This window comes from Anopheles marshallii, chromosome 3 (assembly GCF_943734725.1).
Source record: "Anopheles marshallii chromosome 3, idAnoMarsDA_429_01, whole genome shotgun sequence".
NCBI lineage: Eukaryota > Metazoa > Arthropoda > Insecta > Diptera > Culicidae > Anopheles > Anopheles marshallii.
Genome location: NC_071327.1, coordinates 1,774,742 through 1,799,904, shown reverse-complemented (window position 1 = coordinate 1,799,904; position 25,163 = coordinate 1,774,742). Strand labels below are relative to the sequence as shown.

The 25,163-nt window shown below is 44.0% G+C and overlaps 1 protein-coding gene across 1 annotated transcript in view; it reads left to right on the top strand.

Annotated features, from left to right (window-relative positions):
- Positions 1-25,163, top strand: part of LOC128711297 (uncharacterized) — a 62,870-nt gene that overhangs the window by 834 nt on the left and 36,873 nt on the right. The gene's annotated exons all lie outside the window — the stretch shown is intronic.

The following is a 25,163-nucleotide window of genomic DNA, read 5'->3' as shown; positions in this document are numbered from 1 at the left end:
GACCTAGCTACAACAGGTATCTTGTCGTTCCGCACTAAAGAGTGAAAGAATCTGCCACGCTTCGTTGTTTTCCGTTGCCGGTATGTTTTCCTACCACCCCAACGACCCCTTGGCAGACGTGAGGGATAACCGAGATAAGACACCGTCCAGCTGGTGGATGGCTGGTAGCAACAATCCAAACATTCCTCCGCAAACCGCAATCGAGGAAGGAAAACTCAACCCCCTGGAAGCTCTAGTAGCCATACTCACCACTTCATGGAGTGAAAGATTAGGACGAAGAAACGTGAGCCAGACACGATTCACAAGGACGAAGGCAAGACGCTGTGAGCATGGCAGCTGTAGCTGGTTCCTTCATTTTTCCTCTGCGAATGGAAAGCCAGGGAAAAGTCACGGAGTGTTTTAGAAGAAACCAGAAGCGAGGGAATGCCGCAATCGTCTAGAGCAGGTCAAGGAATAACATCAGACAGCATCCGGGCAGCAAGAAAATCTGAATCAGTTTCAACCGACTGGTTGCCTTGAACATGAGAAACAATCTCGTCTCAAACCCTGTCCCAGCTTCTGTTGCCCATCCGTCGTCTGTGTGTAAATCAAATGTAAATAAAATTTTCAAAAGGATTCTGTTTGTTTCAAGTTTTATTTACTTTGCCAATTTCCCACTAGATGGTGAGCCGTGCGGTATTAATGGCTGGTGGCAAAAGGGATGGAATGTTATTGCACAAATAGGAATGTTGTTCCGCATGGGTAAGAGTTCGATTGCGACGGCAATTGGACGTAGGAGTATGGGTTTCCTTTCCGTCTAGCATGGCATGTGCCGTGCATCTGCATTCATTCAGCTATTTGAATGGGTCTAATCAGGGTTGGTTTTGATATGAGCAGTATTAAAGAAGTGGGTATTCTAAGCACTAGATAACATCAATAACACCCGACGTAGAGTATTAGTTTTATGTGGATTGGGCTAGTCAATGTCAATCTCTAGCATTATTTCATTACGCCTCATGGCGACAGTGTGAAAATCTACTCTATTGTTTAATAAATAAGAAAATTATTTCACAAAGTTAAAATTCCTTCAAATTATTCTACTGAAATCGAAAATTGGTTGAAAGCTATAGGCTTATCTGGTTACGACCGTAATTTGATAGTGAATTTGTACAGCCTTAAGATACGCAACCGACAAAATTCATTTCTACGAACTAAGTGAGCAATGTTTGCCTACCTTCAGGCGTAATTCTCAATAAAAAATCTGATCATCAAACCAGAGCTATGCACTTATACGATTTGGTTTAATTTCGATGTTTGTTCTGTCTATTAAACTCAATTCCCATTGGGGTTGTAATACATAATATGGAAAAAATCAAGCTCCAGTTTTAATAATTTGTTCATCGATTGTCAAATTGCTGTCACTAATTAGTGTCGTGTAGCAATCAAATTTCATGATATTAATAAATATCATTGCTGTTGTTTAAAACATCCCTCATCACAGTTAACTTCAACTTAAAGACATGATAAATCGCTAGCTTAGAAAACAAATCTGTCTCAAAAACCACCCACCAAGAATCACTTTCTAGAATCTTCCAAGAAACGTCTTCGGTCAGGCCATGTTCAGCTTCAGTAAACAAGCCTACAAGAAAACGTTCTAAGCATTCCAAATATCGCCCGGTCGGTGGTTTTCATCGTGTCCAAAAAGAGCATTACGCCGCCTTGGAAAAACTTTCCATCAAACGAGCTGTGACGATTTTCACCCTCCGGCCATAACGAATTGCCAAACCGGTGACATCGCATCGTATCGCATCGAAGGAACGGCCACCATTCCTTCATACCTTTCCATCCTGGTGTACGGTAGTGTATGGCCACTGCTGAGAAGCCTTGTTTCATTAGGGGCTTAATTTTAATCATGAACCATCAGTGGTGGCTCTCGAGGCAGCTTACGTTTTGGCTACTGTTGCGTTTTGCCGTCGCTTTAAAGCGTTCTGCATCGTACTAACTGGTCTGCTAGAATCTGTTGCTATGTGTGCGGTTTGTGTCGGCTTAAAACATTGCTTTAAACCAACCCCTACCCTTCGAAAGCTTTGGGTTTATTTTACGCTCCTGCTCCGACTAAGAAACGATTCATTGACAGAACCACTCACACGCTCTCCCGGTCGCTGCTGGGGCAAAGTTTTCCGCAAAACACAAACGGATCGGAAAATTAAACCCATAGCTGGAAAGGGAAGACACAGTGGAGGTAGGCGCCACTCATGAATTTCCACCCGTCCTCGCACTCTGAACCGTCGGGTTGAAGTTTGAAAGTTTTGTTGCATGGAAACTCGTCCACAGCTCTTCCACAGAACACGTTTGTGGTGAACTTTTCGACGCCATCCGAAAGCCTCGGAATGCGATTCGAAGTACAATGTGGCAAACCGAATTACGAATGACGGAAATCTTGTGGGTTTGGCAGAAGGCTTGGAAGTTGAACCGGTGGTTTCAATCCCGCTCGGGCGAGAAGTCGTGTTGACTGTGACTTTCGGTTGGTGTGAATTGGATTTCGACTAACAAAAGATGCGTATAGTGTTACATTTACACATCAGCAACATTTCACATACTGGAAAGACATGAGACATGAGAACTTAGCCAACAATCAATATTAAATTCTTGAAACGCACAAAACTAACCTATCAAACCTGAGACACATTTAACACAATGGGAATAGGGAACGAAGACTAAAATAGTTCTCCTCTGCTGAGTAAAACAATAAACTCTAGCATTTTGCTACCACCTTAAAGGATTAATTTCCACACAAACATGAAACCGACCTATTCATACCAATAAGTAAACCGATTGCTTTTTATAGCAACACGCGTCACAAATAGCACCAGGAACTGACCTCGACTATGCCTTGCTCACCCTGCCACAATCCTCGGTGCAATATTCCTTCGCTAGCTAACGTTTGCCCTCCCCAAGCCAAACCAACTCATGACTCTCCAACTAATTTACGTCATAAAAACACATGTCCCGAAGGGGCGTGCAACACGAAGCACGATTGCCCTTAACGATTATTCTTAACCCACGGCGTCCATCGCCGGGACCGGGTAGAGACCGCGCCGCTTCTTTGCCTTCGCAAATCGTCCATCTTATTGTGAGCTTTGTTTCGTTCGCAAGGCTTAAGTTTACGTTCGCAAGGTGCAGAGGTCCGCCAAAAAGGCACAGCAGTGTGGAGAAGGTTAAAATAAAGTGTTGTAACACGTCAAGACAAATTGAGTGGATATTAAAGTGCAAAACCACTAAGCACCAGCTTTGTGGTGCACACCACGATGGTGTTTTTTGTTTATTATTTGCAGTTACATCTTTGCTTTAATTACTTTTTAAACAAACAATCGCCACTTTTCCATAACAAACCAACGCTTAACATTCTCGAACTTTGCGCCAAAGTCTTCTTCACTACGATACCGCATTATGTCCGGAACACTTTACTGAAGCGCCATCGATTGGTGGTCGACATCGTGCCGATACGCTCCGTTTCGTGATTTTTGTCATAAACATAAAATTTTATGCTTCCCTCCCACTCGCCCACCATCCGGAACGAAACTACCAATGCGCCAGAAGTCAGGTGCAGTCCTGCCATTCCACGGCACGCGCTTGCCTTATGTTTAAGGTATCATTCGAGCGGTCCGGAAATTACCGAAACCACAACCAAAGCACCAAATGACATGAAAACATCGAAGCAAACGGACAACTCACCTTCAGCACCAGATTTTTTTGTACTCTTCCTTGCCAACATACGATCACGATCGACCCCGAGTGTGTGTGTGTGTGTGTGTGTGTGCCTTTATTCTGACCTCTTCCAGCTATGCGAGTGTTGATTGAACAAGCAGACCGGGGGATACTTTTCCGTTTAAAACCAACCTACCGGAACTTTCCACACCGGATGGTTGAGGTTTTCGGCCAGCTCTATTCGTCCGGGCACACCATCGCGAAAGGAAAATGGGTGAAAATTAAAGAATATTTTCCAACCTATTTGATGCACTACGACCGGCACCGGGTGAAGTTGGTTTCGGGTTCCTGCAAGTCGGTTTGGATATTTAACTTTCGTTTTTTCTACTCTGTTTTTTTTTTTTTTGTTCAGCTCAACCTTCTTCCTTTTTCCGGTATTTGCATTGCCGTCCACCTTGCGCCTTTGTTAATGCTGTTATAGAGCGAATTTGCGCTCCTTCTGCTGCTGTACCCTTTTCGTAGAAATTTTATTATCTTCATTCCAGGCGCGTGTTAAAACTTCGGACGCCGCGCAAAAGAGGCCATTTTTAATTAAATTTTCATTGTCCCAAACACATCCCGGTCGTACAAATAACTAACAATCCGCCAAGGGGAAGGATGGAAACAAAAGTCCCCGTCTAGTGGCGGAACCGATGGAAGGGAAACATGGGTAACAGCCGAAAGCGATGGCAAAGAATTTTCTTATCGTGTTGAACAAGCTGGCCGGGATGATCGAAGTAATGGGTAGGGGAATGAGAATGAAAAAGGACAAAAAATTAATTCACGCTCACGTCATCCGATGCACTCACGGACACTTACACGCCAATGAGCAAGTTGTTGATCAGGGCATGGAAGTCCAGAAAAAAAACAACTTGCGCTTTCTGGTTAGCTGAACAGAAATAACACAAACCGAACAGCGATGGGATCGAGTGTCCGAAGTCGAGTGATACCTGATTAATTTGGAGGTAAATGGTGAGCAGGTTAGTCTCTTACTTACTACCTGACACAAAGGTTGGATTATTTGTTATCAGACGGTTGATGGATGCAACACTTTTATTGTATACATGCAGGCTACCGTAACCAACACACAAATCTCCAGCGAGCTGCACAAGGTAGTAATGGACTTTTAAAACTTTTAAACTCCAAAACAGTTCCGAAAACAAACACACGTTCTGAAAACATCTACATCATTACGAACGTAAAGGATTTACGAAGGATTCCGAGAAGCAACTAATTTACTAAAAATCTGAAACAGATTAGCAGACTATTCTCATTAGACGGAAAACAATACGCACAACGCAGCTCCAAGCAATCCATTTGTAAGCTTAAATTGATGGCATCTTCGATACACTCAACACAATCCAAAGCAACCCCCATTTAGCCCAAGACTCGTTCGCCATCATTATTCGGACTTAATCCTTCCGAAGCATGTGTTGAGCGGCCGGCAGACAATGAACGGTACCGCCGGTGGGAGTGGCCCCATTCTGGAGGGGATTTATCATAGCCATAAATTGTGTTTGATCCCTCTTAGCTTCACCGTTACGACTTACCGAAAAACGGCAAGGCAAGGAGTAACCGTGCACTGCCCTCAAAAACCTCATCATCATCGTCGTCTCCACGGGGTTCCACGCTCCTTGCCGGGTCGGGATAAAGTTGTAATTGGTTAAACAGCCCGAGTGGAGCAGCATAAGCGTTTCCTGCATTTAGTCAGCAGGAGTGGTGGAGCTGTGGTGTACAAGGTAAAATCCCCAAAAGGCATCCGTTTTAAGAAGCTTATGCTTTGCACCGGGCATTGGGCATGGGAAACGGTGGCTCGGTGGCGAAAAGAAAACCCATTAACAATAATGAAAACTCCTGCTGCAAGTTAGGAGCTCATTTTTGCATCACAAGAAAGCGTGAGAAAGGTAGTGTATTGCATTGACTGTGGGAAGTAACTGCTGCCTGCTTTTATTTACCTTTGCTAAATGGTCTCTCATGAGGCCACCTCCCAGGTGCTAGGTTGTGCTAAAAAAAAAGGAGGGTGAGCACTTTGACAGTATTTTCATCTGATTTTACGATCGTGGTTAAAGCATTTTTTTGGGGGCGAAAGAGAAAACAAAATTACACAGAACCACTATCAGTAAGTTAGAATCATCTCTAAATCCTTTCGAACATCCTGACCCATTTGACTGCTCGAAACTGTCCAAGTAATCACGGAATTCCTTCCAGGTATTCCGCATCTCCTGCCTAATACACGATCTCACGGCTTATATCTCAGTTGCCAATGCATTTCCATTACGGTGGGATGGAATGGTTGCAGTAATTCACAACTTCCCCATTTGTCCGATTGCGGAGACGGCAGACAGCAGAAATACGTCTGGTCATCCCTTGCAGCAATAACATTCACCTGTTTTTTTTTTGCTTCCAACGGAATGATTGCGAAACAGTTCCAGAGAAGCTCAAATCCATGATCATCGAGATACAAGAGCGCTGTGCTATTCCGGCCGAAAGTTATGACCTCCCGGGCAGTTCATCCTTGCATCCTACCAAACCCTCGGCCAAGACGGACTCCGTCGGCCAATCGGACTCGGGTGAATCGGTAAAAAACACCCTGAAGAGCAATTTGCATTATAATCACTCCTTACTACTGGCTGCATCCGCACCACGGGTTTGCAGAATGCAGAAGGAAAATTGACGGAAAACTGTTCGGAAAAACGGCACATAGGTCTAAGGATACTGGAGTGGAACTCGGCGAGGTAGCACAAAACAGAAGGTAACTGTTTCCTGTTGCTACTGAGGTTGATCTTCCTCTTCTCTCTCGCTATGACCGGACCGCTACTGGGCCTGGGAAGTCAACGTCAGCGAGGCGCGAATGACAGCTGAAACCCTTCGCTTCACCTTTCTTTGCCCAGCTAGATGTACCAACTCTAGAAACTGTCTGAACGCTGAAACCCCTTTTCTTCCTCGTTTCTCCCGAACGGCCAAGCCATCCACGTGGAGTAGCTGCGTGTGTGTTTGTGTTAAGCTGCAAACCCACGTGCACAGAAGGTGAGAATGACAGCGTTTTGGCTTTTGCAAATGAAAATGCACCACCGGATTAAGTGCAACAGGCACCGACCGGGCTGGAGACCGATGTTGCCGTTGCCACCAACGGTCCAAGAAAACGGTCATACAGCCCAGGAAGGATAAGCAATGGATAAACGGATGATTATTGTCCTTTCTGGAGTGGTCTCGTGCACTGTATAATGGGAACAACGGGTGCACCATTGCATGAATCCGGCTTCTAACTAACATGGGCGAGCAATGTGGTACGATTGCTTGGGGTTCCCGAGCGCACTAACACAAACATTGAGTGTTATAAACATGGCTGAGGGTTTTATGCAAAATCCTTGAGGCTCTTTAAAATGAAGAGGACCGGTTTAATTTGTCGTACATAAATTGACAAAGGTGACAGTGCAGCACATGGAAGAAATGTGGATGGGTGTATGGGGGAAAGACTATTTTTGTAGCCTTTGGTTAAGCTCAGATACGAGTGAACTTTATTGAAATGAAGAAGTCGAAGAAGCAGTGCAAAACTTTACATTTTTAAATGCTTTTTTGCTTTGCTGACATAAGGGTTTATTGAACTTTTTTAAAAAGTGTACAAGAGAAAATTCCGCTAAAATATAATTGATTACAAACAAAATCGTTTCATTCAACTTCGGCTTGCAATTTCAATCCAAACCACCAAATTGTTCGCAATATTCGTAAGCTATAAAACAATGCAATCCATCATAAATTACAGCATTACACAATAAATGTCACCAGTGTAAAGTTCTCATACTGCAAACAATTTTAATAATTACTATAAATCATTGGCAACACAACCGCTGAAGAAAATGTAACAAAGGACAAATGCAAGGAGAAGTACCGGAAATTCCACTACGCTGGTGCCAAATGCTAGTGCAAACTGTGGAGCGCAATGTCGCAGAGAAATACCGTCAATCGAAAACTGAAAACAATCCTCGTGGAGGAATAAAAAAAAAAACCCCGAAGCGAGAAACATTTTGTGAACGCGTCGCTAAATCGCTAAAAATGTGCAAAGTTTGCTTGGAATTTCGAGATGGGAACAAATTTTTGAAATGGCTCTTGGTTGAGCTAGAATCGAAGCAGGACGACGCTGAAACATGGCACAAATCAAAACGCGGGATGCGAAGGGATGTGAGAGCTGGCAAAGAAAGGGACACCACGGTTAGAAAATGTGGTGCTTGTTGCTCGTGCTGTGATGTTTCTCGCTTCTTTTTGTTTAGTATTTGTTGCTAATATTGTGTTATTTAATTAATTTTCTCATTTAGAAGTGTGGCTTACGCCTGCTTTCAACCATCTTAAAGGGTAAGGGGGACTGTTATGTTTACGCTTTTGTTTCACTTTTTTGCATTCTTTAGCGCTCATTGTTGAATTTGGCGTCGAGAGGAAAGAAGAAAAAAGGCCAAAACCAACGCTGACAGAAAACACTTGTGACTAGAAATGAAGGTTGTTAGTTTCCTTTTGCTTTTAGTTTTAATTTTTTCTTGCTGTTGCTGTTGGTGCAATATTTTTCATTGCCTTCGACATTTTCAACGAACACGGTTCGTGGCCTTCGTTAACAGCATTTCCCTTCCGCTGCTCATGTTGTATTGTTGCTGTGCTTTTTAGTTTTACTACCGTGAAGCACGATGGATTTTTCATTTCGCCCAGTGATTGAAGCAAAACTCGGCGCTCATGTCTCACTTTGTTGTGAGCGTGGGTTTTATGCTTGTTTTTAATTAAAATAATATTCTAATTAGATTTTTTCTGCTCGGCTTCCAAACATGCCTCATACTTGCAATCCAAACCTAACCAGGGTAAGCCGAATGGATGGTAGATAAAAGGAACGGTACGAAACAGGACAAAGTTGTATGTTGTTTTATGTAACAAAACGGTTCAGCTATTTGAAAAACATTTCCCAACGAAATGTGTAGCGTCACATTCGTAAACGCTATTGGGATTCTTTCACTTAGTGGAATTAATTTCCACATAAACTACGTTGCATCTTTGACAATTCATTACAACATTGCCAACGAATCGTCCAAAAGTTATGTTCCGTGAATGACTGTTCAAGTCACGCGAAGGGCATTAAATAATCTTTTGCCCCAGGAAAACCCGTTCTACTGGGTGGAGGGCTGCCACTAAGTCAATCCGTTAGTAACCCGTCATCGATACTTATTGGCACGTTGCCTTAGCAAGTAATTCCACGTGCTCGCACTGGCACATGGAGCTTACGGAAAGCTGTGCTGATGGATATTTAACCCACGTTCGGATTTACTGTACACTCATTCCACTGCACGACGAGTTCTTGCTACAGCATCGCTGCTTGGTTGTTTTGCCTTAGCTATAAATCGATGAATCATTTCATTTTCGCTTTCAAAACTGTATCTTTTCATCCAAATAATCGCATTAAATTGCGAAGAAATGGCGGTTATTATCGGAAAACCCTCAGACATCATCGTTATCGCCGTCACTAATGCGCGCGACTTAGCAAATGATTTGCCGAAAAATGTGGAACTCCCTCTGGCGCCGAGAATTCTCCGAAACCACAAAGCTCAATCAGTCCGGTGTTTATTGCTTTGATGAAATATGAATAAATCTCGTTATACACTTTGACTAAATCAATCAATTCATCCTTTGCCGAGCCCTCGAGGATAGGAGGACCGGTTTCGTGCCGTGTTGATTTCTTTTCCTTCTGAGCGAGCAAAAGGGAAATCTCAGTGAATGGGAAACGATGCCGTACGCTGCGATGGCCTACATCGTCACGTGCATTCACGCCGGAAGCTTCGGGACTTTCCAAAAGGACCTTTTGCGTTGCCTTTTCCGACAGAGAGGTTTCCCTTGCCTTCGAAACGATGACGGATGTGCACTATATTCCTGGCTCCGGGAGGCTCCGGGACAAAAGGTAGTACCGACATGATTCATTTGCTCGGCCTGTCTTGTATTTACATAAATATTCAATAAAGGCAACAGTAGCAGTGCCCCATACACAGCAGTGTTCTTGTGGCAGAGGCGAGGTTTGCTTCCATGGGTTCCATTAGACCGTACAAGAAAGGATGATTGAAAGATTGCATCTAACAGAATGTGAAGTGGGAAGAAAAAAATGTATCACTTCTAGTCTTGTTGTCCATTTGCACTGAAAATGAAAAGCAGTGACATTTTTGGCAAAGATGATACACAAAAGTGTATAGCAACGTACTAAAGGGAAGCTTAAAATGGGCCATGGTTCTAAGGACGTTCATCATACAAAATATTGTACGAATTGTTTGTATGTATACGCAAGCCAAATGCATACGCATGCAGTTTCAAATAGCATTGTTGCAATAACTAATAATACTATCATAGGGTGAATATCAACTAGCATTAAATCGATTGTTTTATTCATAAATTTTAAATAATGTACTTGTTAAAAAATAAAACAAAATAAATGTATCGTCATCTTGTTAAAAGGCACAAGAGACAGCTAATGTTATGTAAAACTTGGTATAATAACAGTTTAAATAGTGTACAAATAACAATAAATCGAAAGGATAATAGCATCACCATCACCAAAGAGTCAACAACGGCGTAAAAGCAAAACAAAAAGCATTTTAAATTTGCAGTTGAAAACAACATTCAACCCCACACATGAAAAGAAAGTTGGGCGCTCATCGCCCCCGTGGAAGAAAATGCAAAACACTAAATTGTATTGATTACATTTTCACCATCAAACATCAACGATGCGGCTCACTGTATCCTTGCTGTTGCTGGAAACTTCATGCGCCCCATTACGAGTCCGTGAAACGCCCCAAGTTTCGGAAGCCTCACTGTTTTCCCCGTTGCATTGAGCCGAAAGTTGTTTATGTGGATAATTTATGCACCCAGCGTGCATCCTGCCATTGCTCTAGTGTGTGTTTGTGGGGTGTGAGAAGCGAGTGATTCCGCTTCTAGGCATCTGAAGAAAAGCTCTCGAAACGGAAAATGATGGTAGGGAAGTTTTCTTGAACTAACATGACGCCCAACTAGCAGTGATGCTTTATCACCGCATAATGGTACGTAGGAGATCGGATCGAGGAGCGCTAGAGAGAAAGGCAGGGCAATACGCAGGAAAAACCATTTGCAGTTTCCTGTGGCCCACCGTAGGCGAAAAGGATAATGCACAGCAAAGCAACCCCAGTACGTTCATGAATATGCCTCACCACCCGTGTAGTCCCGAGCGGTTGTGGAACCATTCGTCGCGAAGATGGTGAAGGGATGATGACTCTCGGCATGCCCCGACACGAATGCAGGGAAATCTTTTGTATGTGCTCACACATTCGGCGATTGCTCGCTTTTTTTTCCTCGCCTAACGCTTGCCCCGTGGAGTGGGCACACGATACATATGCAAGGCATGCCTACGATTGCTGAATTCATGATGCAGAAAATGATGCCACTGTAAGCGCTTCTGTCTGTCTGCCATTCTTTGCGTGGGCCGGTGTCATCTTGGGGAGCAGCAGGAATGCCAGCAGCACACTTACCACCATTTCCATCTGGCATGTAAATGTCCCGGAAGGGCAGAAAAGGAAGCGCATTTTTGCCTTACGTGCACACGAAAGCAACCCGTGAATGGCTGATGGCGAGTTGTTTCTGTGTTGGGAGTGTTGGTGGTTGTTGCTGATTCCATGGTTTAAGGTGGTGGTGCAAGCCAAAGCAAGAAATGTTTCTTTATCTGCATGTCAATTCTCACCCACTCACACACGCCATCTCCTTTGCTCCCTTATCGGGAGGCACCAAAAGCAAAACGCACAGATGAAAGGCTGATGATCTGCTTTTTCACTTTCACAAATCTTCAGCATTTTCCCCCGGGCTGCTGGCAGTCAGCTTTTGAGGTTTTTCCATTGACTCACACTCAATTCGTCGAGCTCTTTCCTCTTCTCCGATGGGCACGTGGTGGTCGATATGAATATTTCATACACATCCCACGGTACCACAAAAGTGGATCGCAAAATGGTAGATGGTGGCCCTTTTTACATCGACAAGGGACGCTTGCTTCACGTGCAATACACACACACACACACACCACCCTGACCCAGTGGCCGCAGTGCCTTTTGACTTATCGGAATGCCCCGGATTCCATATCTGCCCCGGGGAAAACGTAAAAGGAAAAAAGTCTCCCAAAAGGAAACACTTTCCAAGCTGCAGTCAGTCACGTAAAGCAGATCCATGCAGAAAGCAAGCAAGGGAATAAGTAAGTTGTGCAGTTGTGTATTGCCACTGGTACCGGTATGCAAACCCGGGAGCGTTTGGGTTAAAGGAAAACACAACATCAAAACCCAACAACGGGCAACGCATACGGAAGCAGCCCGGATCAATGCTGCTCATTTTCTCGGCAGGAGGAAAATTGATAAAGCTTGATACCGAAACGAAACGGAGTCAACTTAAGTGTTTGATGTTTCGATGGGATTGAGGGGAAAACACAGGAAAAGAGATGTGGAGCGAAATGATTTAAAATCAGTTCCCATCGAAATGGCGCTTCAGTATCTAGGACGTATTTCTCTTTCAGTTTTTTTTGCTATTATCCTTCGATTAGTATCGTTACTACAGACTTTTTTTGAACTCAAAGGAAGTTTCACGTGTCACGTATTTCCAGCAGAGATTTTTAAAATATCATGTTTTTTATTGCAATATTTTGAGATCGTCAAAACTTTGAAAAATTTGTCAAAATTTTGAGATCGTTATTTAGTGAGTTAAAGAAGATCGTTATATAGTTAAAATTCCTCATTCGCTCTTACCAACTCACAGTACTATAATATCATATTTAATTGCTAAATGAGTTTCAATAGTGAAAGATATAAATTCCAATTCAAATGCATTTTTTTTTTCAACTCACCTACCTCGAACAGTTTTATTGAAGACCTATCGCTTTACGCATCTATTTCACTTAAGATCGTAGATAAATCGTACCCAATACTAGACAAATCAATACCAATCATCAACTAGAAAGAGAAAAAAAAACCAGGAAAGGAAAAAAATCCTTTAATCTGCAATTCTGCCCAAATCTGACCGAGTCGCATTGGTACTTTCTCTATTTCTACTTCCGCTAGAGGTCCTCAGCCTTTTATCCCAGTTTTTGTCTACTCAGCAACAACAAGTCAGTAGTAGAAAAACGAGACTCAGTGTATCAATCCGACACACGCATACGATCGATTTATTTTCTTTTTTTCCTTTGCAATAGGATCTTCCACCGTATCGCTCAACCTTGAAGCCATGTTCCCCCATGGCTTCCGGACGATTTTCGGTGGATTACATTCGAATTAGAACTTTGGCAACGAACTTCACCGTACGGCGTTGTGTTATGTGTTCTCCCCGCCTTTATTTCCTTCCTTCCGTCAAACGTCATTTGATCCTGTTTTAGGATGTAAATTGTCCTTCCGGATGGTGCGTTTCACAAAACCGAACAATTTCGGCCGGTCTGTGAGTGTGTGTTTGGATGCACGATGGAAAATCAAATCAACGATAACACCCGAAAGCTATAGCTAAAGCGCCGTTGTTCTCAAGTGCACACGCATCCTTTCTGGAAGACTTCTGCAGGGTGATTCGAACAGGACGCAGCTGAAATGTGTGCTAAATGAAGTTGCTTTGGCCGACTCTAATTGATAGTTTTCCACCCTTCTTGTGCAAGTGATCAGCCCGGAGCGAATCCGATTCGGAATCGGGAAACGGTCGACGACCGTCGTCCGGGATGGATTGAGCGATCTCTTTCTATGGAGGCACCCTGTTTTTGCTCCGTAATCTGACTGCTCTTATTGATGTGCTATCGGTTCGAAAAGGACAAGGGTGCCGAAAAGGGGCACTGTAGGACAGCACCCTACTTTCATCCCTACTCACGGAGGGTGTGCTCGTCGGTGGTAAGGGATTGTTTGAATTGCAATGTCCGTTTCATGTCCATGGGCGTACACGGGTGCGTTGTTGGCTTGCGGTTGTTGAACTTCAATTGATGGTTGTTGATTCTATTGAACAGCACAACGAGCGGCTACGCGTATCCTTCCCAGGGGTTGAAAAGAAAACTGCCGTCCCCTTAGTGTCATGGCACAGTGTGTGCGTGTGTGTGTATGTGTGACTTTATCAAGCAGTGCGCACACGATTGAAATCGGTCATCGTTCATCAGGTCGAAGATTGTGCGGTTCGGTTTCGGGTTGATGCTTCACAGCCAAAACATAAATTATCTGCTCTCCCTCCACATTAAAACCCACCCCTGCCAGTCCGTGGCTCCATGGCGGTTCGTAAGGGATGGTTTTATGCTCACAATATTCGAACGTTAACACTCCGGTCTCGCTCGGTGAAACGACCAATTGACCTCTCGTTTGTCGGGGGGGTTTTCCGGATGGTTTGTCCGTTAGTTTTTTTTTTCTTTCTCTCGACCGTCCGTCCCAAACGGGGAAAAGCCAGATACAGTAGATAAAACTAATGACCATTCGAGCCGACGACAGATTGAATAAACAACGCCACATGGTCTCGTGCATTTTTGGCTGATCGGGGCAAAGTGGACAGTGGGTAAAACTCAAAATCATCGGAAAAACAAAATCAATACAAGCGTTCCGTTCTCATGGCCCGTCTGCCATGTTTTGCTTCCCTTTTGTGCGAAAGGATAATGTGATGAATTTTAATTTATTACCACACAAACTTTATGATGCCCTGGTCATGAGCAGAGTGTGTGTTACGATTGTGTATGAGGGATTTTATTATCGATGTTTTCTCCATCCGCTTGCAGGAAGGAATCCCGTGTCATGTAAAAGTCTACACATTGTGAAACCCTTTCCGTAGCGGTGGAAACAACCATGACATCCCACCGGTATGTTAGGCTAAGTCACAACTTGTGTTAAAATCCATCAAGGCCTGCTTGTGTTTTGTGAGCTGTCACATTGTCAGCATGCAAGGACAGCTTTTTAATGGATGTTTTGGAAAAGTTCACGTCGATCAAGATGAGTATTGTTTTTTATTCGTCGCAGAGAGTTCGATTGATTGTTGGTGAAAGAATCGAGGATTCGAGGAAATCGAGGAAGAAATTAGCTCAAGCTCTAATAATATTTTTCAAACACTAATTATTGATAAATCTCAACAATTATTCAAATGTACATTTATTAAAACAATTTGATCTTTTACTAATGCGATATTTTCTTCTTTTTTCCAGGTAAGTTACTCATCCTCCAGCGAGGTTACACAATTAAGGCAAGGATAATCATATTTTTCTTAAATCTCGGTACAGAAAACATCAAAATATGTCTAATTTCATATTCATTTGGTCTATTAATATCGAAAATCACGCCAATTGACCGTATTAAATGATTTTTAGACCGGAAAACAATTTTCAAATTTCAGTTAAGCACTAGGAAAATCGATGATTGCACAAACGGGTGAAACTGTCTGAAGATTACCATCTTCAGAGCAATACATTTCCATTTTTCCGTGCTCAATAGTGGCAATAGCATCATTTGCGAACTGTCGATTCATGTGTGTAAATACGCAAACCGAACACCATCCGATCAAACGAGTTGCTATTTGTGTGGGAGTTTTTTGCGTGCCCAAGCTAATAGTGTCGCTCTTGGTCCGTGGTATGGAATTTCACAAATAAACCGATATCCGACCATCAGAAACTTCCTTTACTTCAGACTTGTTGTTCTGCAAGATTAACTTAAGATTTATCGATATGAGCGAATATTTGATTGAAAATATCGAAATACTGTCGATAAGTCCATCTCTTCTAGCGTTCGATTGGTTGTGGTATTGACTAGAAAAGTTCGCTTTCGTAGTGGGTTGCTCTCAGATTCGCAGGAAAGCGCTCTTGCGAAACCACGGATGATGGTGATGGTGCTAGAAGAAGGAAATTCAATCGACGCTAAGGACCACTCAAAAGTCGGTTGTGAAGAGCCTTTCTGGAGAAGTGTCACTCCAATTTGAGAGTGTCTTCACTTTCGATACGAGTCGTACGAAAGTATGGTTGTTGATTTTTAGGTAAAACGCTTTCTAAAATCAAAACATACCGCAGTTGAAGCAAAGCGTTGGGAAAGATTGAAAAATTGCTTAAGATACACGTTGAAAATTGGATCACTAAAAAATCGCAATACAATTAGAAAGACACATGAACTAAACCTTTAAACCATCTATGGCCTGCGTGTTGATACTTTAAAAAAGAAACTCCAAACAAAAATTCCCCACCAGCTGTCGCTAATAAAAAAAGTAATCCTCCCACGTCAATTGCACACTTACCGACAGATTTCCGTTTCCCGTTTCCGGTTCAGGAATTTTCTCGGGACTAAATCCATACCTCCGTTCCGCTGCGAACATTTACAGGTCCGTACGTCTTTGGTCCATGTCGTAGCGCAGAAACGCCTGTAGTTTGGCATGTTATCGGCATAGTTTTCCACAACGTCAACCCATGGCATTGCAGCTTTACTTCAAACAACCACCACCGTCCACCGTGCTCAGTTCACCCACAACCTTTGTCAACCAATTGGCTCGATGTTGGAGCATCGTGTCGGAATGTCAATGAAACGTGTTCGTGAACGTGCCGACAAAGCAAAATGCCATAGAGAAAGTGAGAAAGAAAAACCCGCCACACAGCCGGTTCCACCCGATCGCTACAATCAGTGGCCCCACTTGTATCCTTTTAGCTTCGAAAGGATCCTTCCGCCGAATGGACGAAGCGATTGATAAGAAAGCGACGAACCAGCAAGTGTTGTCGCAAAAGCTGCCGGAATGTAGAAGGAGCGCGATAAACCAGAAGCATCATGGCAAATCCTTCTTGTCACAGGCGAGGGTTTCTGCTTGAATGTACCGTGTATTCGACTGTTGCGAAACCGAAAACGTGGCACTGGCCGGGACCACGTCACCGGCATACGAATTCATCTTCATTCCCACTTGGTCGGCATCGAGCCGGAAAGTGCACACAAACTGATCGACTTTCGATATTCGGGCTGTGAATGTCAATGAAATCGATGAGCAGGGGATCAATGCACCATTTTTTTTTGTTTTGGGTGGCTTTGGTTGATTGATTTTCCTACCAGTCGGAGTAGAAAAAAACACGAGTCCCTTGTCCCTGGATAACCCCATGGTTCCGGTGAATTATTTACTACCTGTGTACGCTGTACTACCGACGACTCATAAATAAACATAACATGGAAATGAGCAGGAAATGATTCAATGCGATCGTGTTTGCCGTTTTAAACAATTTGTTGTATATCTTAAACCATAATCTGTTCTAGGAGTTTGAAGAATTGGAATACCCTTTTTTGTACAGGTCTATTGTTTGAGATTGAAGGACTCTCTTAAGCTACTTAACGCCTTTCATTCTTTGTGATTCCTTGATTTGAATTTGATTTGCTAATAGAAGTAATCGTTTAGGAGGAGGAGGAGGTTCAAAGAATACTCTAAGCTGCTATGCGAATTGCATACATTTGAGCGTTTGTTACGGTTGGTTTACGCCCAAAAGTATGCAATTCGAGTGATAAAATCATCCTGTTAGCACCGTTCAAGCATCCAATTTCATAACGCGTTGTAAACAGTGCTCCCTGTTGCTCCGTCGTGACCGATAAAAAGGTTTGCAATATTACCCCCAATTGATGTAATCCTTTCCCGATCGGGTATTGCAACAAGTTAATCCCGGTGCCGATAAAATGAACAACCGTCTAAGCTTTCCACAGGAAACCGGATCACTACCGCAACTCCACCACCGAACCACCCTGACCATCACCATCGCATCTTGCGGTTTTTTTTCTCATTTCACAAAACGAAAAGCAACCCTTAACCACTTGTTCCGTGCTTCCGGGCGCAGTACGATCGCAGCTGCTTCTTCGCAATCTGTCTTTTGCTGTTGTTTCCATCCATGCGGGTGTCAATGTGCAAACCGACCATTGAACCGTGTAGCACAACACGTTGGAAGAGCAAGAAGCCGAGAATGGGGACTGTCTGGTTGGTGATTGAAACCCGGGAAAGGATCGAGAGTTGTGGAAAGGGATGCGCGAAACGGAACTTTCATTCATGGCTCAACAGGGATCAAACCCTCTCGATGTCGGTTCGGCTTTCGATGGGTCGAGGAGGAAGATATTTTCATCCGAAGGAAGCAACAATTGTGTAGGTGTGTGCTTTCTTCGTGGTTTATTTCCCAGCTGGTTTTCTTGGCCAGAATTATCCTCTTGTGCATCAGTATAACCGCTGTCAATAAACGGTTTGTGCACAAGATTTCTTTTGGCGGTCATGGGTCAGCGGTCAGATTTAACTACGAGCTCTACTTGAAACGTAAACGTAAGGTGCAATTCCTTTGAGATCTCCATGGCCGCTGTTATTAATTTAGTTATGAAGATTTACGTTTTCTTTAAAGTTCGTCCCTTAATTCAAGCTTCCAAAGTTCTCTTACTCAGAAAGCATAAAATAATAACTATGCCCCATTTTCATGACAAACGTCACACAATTTGAATTAAACGATGTGCTAAAAGGGAGCTACCATTATTGCTAACACACGGAAAAAAATTGATCTTAATGCCATCGACTTAACTCATCACCAAATCGCACCTGCTTCCGAAAAAACTCGATCTGTCACCAGACGGACCTGTCGAAAGCTCTTGTGGGCTGTGTTAAATTTCGCTACACTCGTCCCCAGGCCGCGATCCGATTCCAGTTTCCATATAACGAGCGAAAAGAAATGGTCCGCACTCTAGTCCAACTGTGCGTCATGTGGCGCTTTCGGGGCCGAGGCCTGAGGCCTTTCCTTGCGTAAGTTTATCAACCCAGCAGGGTGTCCGGCATCAATCCTGCTCGCAGAGTGTGGTTCCAACCCGTTCTTCGCTAGCCTTTTCTCTTTTCCACGTTTTGGTCGCTTGACTTCTTGTCACGTTCTCCAACAGATTCAGTGAGTGCCTTCCATACCTACAACGTCCTGGCTGTAGTCGTCTGCGTCCTTGCCATCAGGAAGAATGATGTCATTGAATACCTGCCTTCGCCCGCATCGCAGAACAGAACGGACATCAGGGGTAGGACAGGGCGGTGGAACAAAAATTTAATAAATCATTTTGCCATCTTGGCAGAATGAAAATTCAGCATTATTAAATAACCGAACGCTTCGGGTGCGAGTGGTGTGCGGTAGAGCGCGCATTAATCATTTGCTGAGAATTTTATTTGAATTTCCATGGGCCCGTCCATGGCCTTTCCCGCTCCCCTTCTTCCCAGCGCAGCAGCGAGGGATGATTTCTTCGCGGTTCCTTCTGATTTTCTTTTGCATACTTGCCACGCTTCTTCTATTGCCCCGTTGCACTAACAGCAGCACGGGTTCGGGTTCTTCAGGGCTTGTCTTTCATCAGCTCGACACTTCCGGGTGTACCGAAATGTTCGCCCAATGCCTTCGGTAGCGCTTTGCCTTGGCACGCTTAAAATGGCTTATGATTCGCTTTTCACATTCCGGGAGCAAAAATAGAGCCGGAACGCTTTTCCCTTATAGGGGATGTAAAGGGGGAGAAGAAAGAAAAAAAAACTAGTAATGTGCACGACAAAGGAATCTGTGTCCGCGTGGCTCTGCCTTGTCGTTTCGGCTTGTGCGAAGGAGTTCATATTTTCTGGCTCACAATTCGAACCGACGAACAGCGGTCGGATGAGATTTCCGGTACCTAAGACAGGTTTTTCATTTTCCAACCATTTTCTTTCAGCGTGTGCGTCTGCTTCTGCCACCATATTACAGTTTTATCCATCTTTTTCCGTTCTTCCCACGTGCCACTAGGCTTTATCGCCGCTCACTGCCTATTGTTTGGCACGAAGCGTCGCTTTTCAGCGCGATGAAACGGAAATAGCTGTGCAACATGAGCAAACCGGTTGGTGAACAAAAACAAACTTACTACAAGATCGGGGAAAACCGTTCCAAAAACGAGCACGAAACTAACGCAAAAAGGTATCTTGTAACCCAGCGGCGCTCTAAGCAACAAAATTATTTGTGGACAGTTTCTATCTGCACAAACTGGTGAAACGAGCACACGATCATACACCTACAAAACCGCCCGAGATGAAGTGATGCCGTTGGGAAAGAATTTCTACCCCTGCAAAACAAAGGACTAAAAATACTCCCGGACTGGAATGAACGCACGTGCCTGGCGGTGAACGGTGCATTAAATGGATTGTTCATTTTCATAAATTTTTGGTAGATATTAAGATTTTCCTAAGCCCGCTCATTTAACACCGCGATGCCATCAAGTAGCTCGTTTGCGGATCATGCCGATGGTTTTGGTTGGGGTTTTTTTGTTCTCTACAATCTCCTGAGAAAAAATCACGCCTTGCTGCTTACACTGCTATCGGAGTGTCGGTGTTGGTTAAGAGACCGAAGGAAAGCAAGTACCGCCCGGTGTATGAAAGTCAAGAAATTGTGCATAATTTATACCAATGATAAGGTAGGATCAGTGGGATTACGTTCAGGGATTTCGCGTTTGATTACGTGCCGTGAAAGGTGCCGGTATGCTGTTTTGTTTTGTGAAAGAAAAAAGACAACACCATTGATATTTCGCAGACTTTGTTTTCTTCAGGAGCTGCTTTCGAGCAGAGCCGTTCGATGGCCACATTTTTAACCACACCGTTTCGATGAAGAAATTGATATTGAAGATCAACGCAGCACGAACGAACCAGCACGATGAACAGCACTTGACGGTGAAAGCAGCACAGTTTCCCCGCCAAGCAGGCTACGGTTTGCTATGTTAAGACAGCTTAAATAATACTTAGCTGCTGCTCTTGACAGGACGATCAGAACGTTCGCATTTGTGTGGTAATTAAGCGAACGACCGGGCAACGAACGATGAAGTGCGGTTGAGGACATCAGCAAAATATTGACAAACGGAATTAGGAATTAGGATTAGGAAGGTAATTAATTAGGTTTCCGATTAAGGTGAGATGGTATTTCACGAAAAACAGATAAAAACATCAAGCAACTTCAAACAGAAAAGCCCACCTATAATAATTCCATATGAATTGGAGAATGAGCTTATTTTAGAGTACAACAAAAAATCTTTTGTAGACTACACTGCCACACATTGCCATACACATTGCGAGGTACATTCCACTTACGAAGCAAATATTCCTTTATTCGTTCATTCTCACATCGGCAACATGTCAGATCTGGTGGATAAGATTGCGATGGTTTGATTGCAGTTGAATTTGAATTGAAGCCTTCAAATCCGACGGGACGGCGCGTCAACAGATGGCATATAGTTGGGAAGCGAAGATATATGTATCAGAAAGGGCGGGGGAAACACTCCGGATTTCGCGTTTATAATTTACGAACCGATTTACTCACTCCCGTTCGGTGTTCTACCGTCAGTGAAACCATCACTAAACCAGATGAGTCAGCAGACAAGCAAACAACCACACGCCAATGTGTCCCATCGAATCGATGTCCGTCAAACGCGTCTCGTCAAGCCGAAATGGGATGGAAATTATGATTGCATACCGACAGCGTTCAGCGAGCGAGCAAAGCTTCGACGCCAAAGCCGAACCGAACGACCGAAGGTCCTCCGAGACGCAGATGCCACTTTCACTCAGATCTCCGTGCTGCCGTGATGGCTTTTCTGCTGATTTCCCTCGCCGAAAGGAAAACAGGAAAATAAAACCTCCCGACCCAGTCACATCCCGTCAGGCTACAGGCACGGTTGTTCCATGCAGTCAACAGTTGGCATGTACAACGATTCAATTCAAGCTCCCGGGGCTCAAGGCGCTACACCACGATTAAGATGTCTTTCTCTACCATTCTTTCTGTGTGGCGCTTGGGTTCTTTATGCTGATGGGCATCGTTATCCGTTTCAAAGCTTCTGACGAGTGCGCCGCACGTTCGGCAGAATGAACAATCGACACGCCGTTTTTAGTGTCCCAGATTCGCATCGCTTTGCCGTCACTATCCTGCGTCTATCCAGCGGACGTCCGATTTATTTGCATGTGCTTGGTCTGAAGGCTTCCAAGAATTCATGAATCCTTGATCGAGTTACATGTGGGTGCATGTGTCGTTTTCCATGAATTCTACTTACTCTACTTTCATGGCGATGGACATTGAATGGAATAGAGATTGTGCTGCCAAAGCGTCCGATCATCGACAGCGATACGCACACGAGCGAATCAACCGCTCGAGTATTTGCTTCAGCTGAAAAATGGAACATTATTCTATACCAGCCATCTGAAAGGATCAGCACTTTCTTCTTCACGCCGCTAGAAAGAACGGCCCCGTGGCAGCTGCTTGCCCGTGAAAAGGAAACCGAAAAGATTGACTTTCACTTTCACCCCAGGACATCCCAAGGTCCGCTTGGCGAATGGCTGGGTGGGTCATTCCTGTGGAGACCCTAAATTGAATTCTCCTTCTTTTGAGTGTGCTACCATATGCGTAGCATGTCGCCAACGCTCAAAGGATGTCCGGAAATGCATTCATCAGCACAAAATGGAAGGATGTTTTGATGGCTTAGGCGTATCATTTCCTAAACTTGATTGATAAGATTTCGGTTTAGGGAGATGAAAAAATGGCGATGATGTAGTGCACATTTATGAGAACTAAATGTCATTCCACCTCTCACATGATTCCTCTATTGAAAGCTGATCCATCGACCTGGTTCAATAAGGATATCTTTGAAGAATTGTATCATGTTGCACGCATGTGTTTTGAATATTAAAATTACGTTACTGTTTAACATGATTGATATAATCTTATGAGAACTCATTCCTCAAATGGATAAACCCCTTTATCAACTAAATAACCCAACCTCCGGGGAAAACAGAACACACGGGCACATTTCCCATCCTGTCAAGCTGAACCATTTTTTAATTTTAATTATCTCCCCAAGCTGCACCATTTTGCCTCTTTCCATACTGCGCCTAGTGTGTTAGTAGTATGAACCTTTGCCTACATGCCGTACATGGTTTTTTTTTTTTGCGGAACGATTTACACATTCCGACACCATTAGGTGGCAAGTTTTCCACAAACCATCACCAACGGTTACTCGTGTTCTAAATCACAGGGAAAGCGGGACGTTTTTTTACTCGTCTTCCGTCGTACTCCATTTTATCTGCACGCGGAAGCAAAAGCACCCCGATATTAATAATCTGCCACGGTCCACCACAAATGACGATGATAGCGGTTCAACCGCAGGCACCTTCCCGGCGGATGTGTAAGTGACATTGAAAAACACAAAAGGTAACCTCGGCGGGAAGCGTTGACTTCGATGACACTGTCCGTCGGTGTCCTGCTGGACTTTCAACCCACCGCCAGTGGGGGTTCTACCCTCCTGGTTCTATGGTACCCTCCTGAGAAAAGTAATTTATGGTTATGCTTCTCGAATTTCCGACAAATGCACATACACACTCCAACGTTTGGGGATGCCATGTTGGGGGGCGAAAATGGACTGATCCGGAGGGAGAAGTGCCGGTTGTCTCGGTTGGGTAAGCTTGCGAAAGCGGAACGGATTGCGGTGTCCACACGCAGTACATGCATCAACGGCACACCTTCCGTGGTAAATCATTCCCACTTTCTACGGGTGTAACCGAGCGTTGAAAAATGCGATAAGCATGTTTGGTGTCTGCAGATCCGGTTAGGTTATGAAGCTTTACATGTCGAATTACCACATTCCCGTTGAGGAATTGTGCCATAAAGAGCTTCCATCAATTTACACCAGTTGTCTCCACCAGCCCATGGTCACTAAACAATTGACAGATTCAGAAACGTCAAAAACAATAAGTCAGTTGGATAGTTTGTTTATTTGACGTATACTATATAGGACACTCTGAATATGATTTGTAAACTCCTGTGGGGTCAATTTAACTTACAAAACAATCCTTCCGCAAGCAGCAGCTTTGGTGTGCAAACACAAACGGGATTCCACTTTTCTGGTGCACGATAAAAATAGATGGAAAAGTAAATCGTCCACAAAACTTATGCATAAAAGGTACGATTCTCACACGATCGGCCGACGAGAAGATTCCGCATTGTGATACATCCGGGACTGGGTCGTAAAACGATACGATGTAACAGTTATGGAATGTCTTCCTCGGTCATAGCATGGGGACACATTCTACGCGCTTCCAGCTCACGTCATCACGTTCGTTCTCGGCTTGGGATGCAGTCTCCACCACTTCGTGAAAGTGTCTGATACACGCTGGCCGTGAGACACTGAACCCAGCCCCGGAAATCTGACGCCCTTCTTCGCTTCGCTTCGTTTCCAGGGTATCCGTGAGCTTTGCGGTACAAATTAGTTGCGAAACGTGCAACCGTCTCGCACACACCTGTAGCGCTGTGTGAAAAATGTGTAAACCCCGCAAGCAGTCACCAGAATGTACACGGTTCAAGGTGGGAAAACGTTTCCCACAGGACGACGTGAAACGAACGAAGGATAAGGACCAGCCAGCCAACTGGTGTAATACGAGCCAATGCGACCAGCAGACGACCGACGACCAACTGCTGCTCCTTTCGTTTGACGAACTCAGCGTGCCGAGGACGGTCTGCTGGCTGGTTGGTAATGAAAGATGATTACGCTCCAAGCTATCCGGAGGCGGATGCCAGTTGACGTCGGTGTTGTTTTGATGTTGTTGTGATAATTATAGCTTTCTAGCTGTAAATGAGTGCAATCATCGTTTCGGTGCTGGTGTCGCGCGCCTGTCGCGATGGATGAAAGCCCCCTTTTTCGGTATGGCGTCAGGATATCCCTCCCTTCTCCTCTCCCATCAGCCACCATTCTACAGTGATGGTTCATTTGTAGACGAAAACTGGAACTGAGGGTATGTAAAGAGAAGAGATTAAAGTAAAGGCCTCTGACGCTTGGGGACACTCTGCGACTCTGGGATAGTGTTCAGATGATAGCTACTTTTAGAGGACATACAATGTGTGTGCCGTGTGTATAGACAGATGGGAGTGGAAAAAAATCGAATGAAATGCACGAACGCATAGGAAACGTAGCAGTAGCAGTATTAGTAACTACACAGCACCGGGACGTTCGTGATAGTAAAGAAGGGATATGAAGCTTATGCATGATTAAAATTTTTAATTATCAGTTTTTGCTTTTCCTATCATTCTTCGGTGGGACATTTGAAGGTTATGTTTTAGGACGCTTTCCCACCTTTAGTTTAAAGAAGGTGTGTCCACCGTGTGAAGGTACTGTCTGTGCGGTTTAACTACTAAAAAAAACTAAATTTATACTTACTTGTAATTTAGCATGTTTGCCGTAAGCAAACCGGCCAAATTCATTCCTCGGACATCCCATTGTTTGTGAGGTGTAATTTACAGACGAAATTAAATATACCAGTCTTCAGAGGAATGTAGGATCATCTGACAAACAAATGGAGTGAAATGCTTTGATTTCTTTAGAAATTTGTGATATGTTACTTCTGCTATAGTTAAAAGAGATAAATTAATAGGATGAAATGAAAATTACATGCATAAGTAACTTTTTTTCTGG